The sequence below is a fragment of the Mustela erminea genome, chromosome 3 (genome assembly GCF_009829155.1).
Source record: "Mustela erminea isolate mMusErm1 chromosome 3, mMusErm1.Pri, whole genome shotgun sequence".
Lineage (NCBI taxonomy): Eukaryota > Metazoa > Chordata > Mammalia > Carnivora > Mustelidae > Mustela > Mustela erminea.
The window spans coordinates 49223113-49225556 of NC_045616.1; positions in this window are offsets into that span (position 1 = coordinate 49223113).

The following is a 2444-nucleotide window of genomic DNA, read 5'->3' on the forward strand; positions in this document are numbered from 1 at the left end:
AGTACTTACAATGAATATTCTTTTAAAAACATTAAAAAGTCTGAAATATGTATTATTAATAGGCACTCCAGTCTGGTACACAATTAACATTGAAACTGAGTAATGGCTCTTGTGTTTCAATACATTCTCTAATACATGGCAAAGTTTTATTGTGTAATAAAAAAAAAGATGCATCAAGTGTAAGAAAAAGTAACCGCAGGAAATATAAGCATTTATTTCTATGAAATGACTATATGTATAGCATAATATATAAGTTGTTTTAGGTTTATATTGATTTCAAAACAAAAACAATATAAAGCTTAATAGCAATTTGCATCTTTTTCTACAGTACCAAAAACCAGAAATGGAAAAGTATCAGTCCATTTTCATAATATTTGAGATTAAAAAAAAAAATATATATATATATATATATATATATATATATATATATACTCAGTCCTCAAGACTCTAGTTTTTGGAAAGCAATTCAGGCCATCACTTTCATTTCTGGATTCAGATTTCAGTATAGAAAATTTGGACATGTTATTCCCTTCCAAATGAATTGAAGCACATATTTGTGTAACTACTTTTGAATTCATTTGCAGAGAATTATTCAAAGTGTTTATTCAAATGAATTATGCCAATTAAAAAAAAAGCCAAATCTTTGATCCAATCTTTCCTAGTGAGCCAAGACAGGGATTTTCTCTCGAATGATATTAACAAGTTGGTCTCTTTCATCAGTAAGAAGCATCTCTTGGTGTACTAGGCCAACACTGTCATCCCATCTTCCTGTAATACACCAGACTATGACATTTGCCAAAACCTAGAATTTATTGTGACTAAAGTCATAGATTTAATTCACAATGATAATGTCCACATGCAGTACTTGTTCCATTTCTTATCGTTTACTCAAAAAAAAAAAATTCCTGGTAAATACTGTAATGAAGAGAAATATATTCAAAATTGTATCATCTTTAATTTAATCTTTATAACAAGAGCAACCTCTTTGGTAGCCAGTGAAAAAGAACCATCTTATATAGTCATGCTTGACAATTTTAACTTACTTAATTAAGACATTTCTTAACATATAAAAATAAATCATTTCTTTTGTTCTAACCATCAGAATTACTAGATCCAAAATGTCTGCGGTCACATTATATGAGTTGAATTATATGACCCCTTATTCATATGGTGAGTTCTAACTACCTGTACCTCACAGCCTTGTTTGGCAATACAGTCATGGCAAATGTAATTGGCTATGTTGAGCTCACAGTGGACTAGGGTGAGCCTCAGATCCAAAATGTCTGGAAATCTGGACATAGAGGCACAACACAGGGAAAACTCCACATGAAGACTGAAGTTATGCTGCCACAAGCCAAGGAACTACTAGAAGTTATGAGAAAGACCTAGGAGAGATCCTTCTCTAATACCTTCAGAGGGAGCGTGACCCACTGACACCTTGATTTGAGACTTTGGCTTCCAAAACTATGATACAGTCCATTTCATTATTTAGGCCACTCAGTTTAAGATACTTTGTTATAAGAGCCCTAAGAAACTAAAACACTGATCACATATTTAATAAGACCATCAGTAAAATTATGGTAATGAAGGCACCAGAAATTATTTCTCTGTGTCACTCAACTTCTAAGTTCAGTTGCATATGTAAGACTAAGTGCAGCAGTACTGCTAAATTAGACTGTCTATGGACATGCTTTCTGTTAGAGACATACAATTCTTTACACTGCTAAAGTAGAGACCATTTTTTAAACTTCCCATCTGAAAATTGTAGAATCAAATTAATATTTTCAGTTTTTAATTTTATAAAATAGTCATAATTTCATTTGCATTGCAAAATGCCACTGATTTTAATTATTTGTCCAATTTCACCCAAGTTTTCATCATGCATCTTTTCTAAAGTATGGAGTTCTTAATATAATTTTTTTCACAATGACATTTTCCATAAAGATATAAACAGATAGGAATATTCTATGGTTCCATAAAAAATAAGTTTACTCCAAATTTCCTTGAAACATGTAATTTACTTGGACTTTTTCTTATACACCAACTTTCTTTTAGAAACTCAACTTTCTGTTAGGGTTTTTCTAAGAAAAGGATGGTGCAATGTTAGGACAAATGACATCGTGCCTCAGTGTTGGACTACAATAGGGTACAATGGAGCTTCCAGAGGATATATTCTGTATAAAGAGGCAATCAGCCACTCAACTCCAAATGACTTCTTCCTAGCATATTGCCAGATCTGCCAATTTAAAGTGATAGCAAATAAAAAACATCATGTCTTTGGTTTATTTATGGCTTCTGGAAATCTAGTTAGACATTTGTAGTGTTAGCTCCACAATGTACTCATGGATACTCATACTCAAAACAGCCAAGGTTATTTATTTATTTATTTATTTAGTCTGTGCCTTTTCTTTGTGCCCCCATCAAGCACAGAGACAAAACCCCCT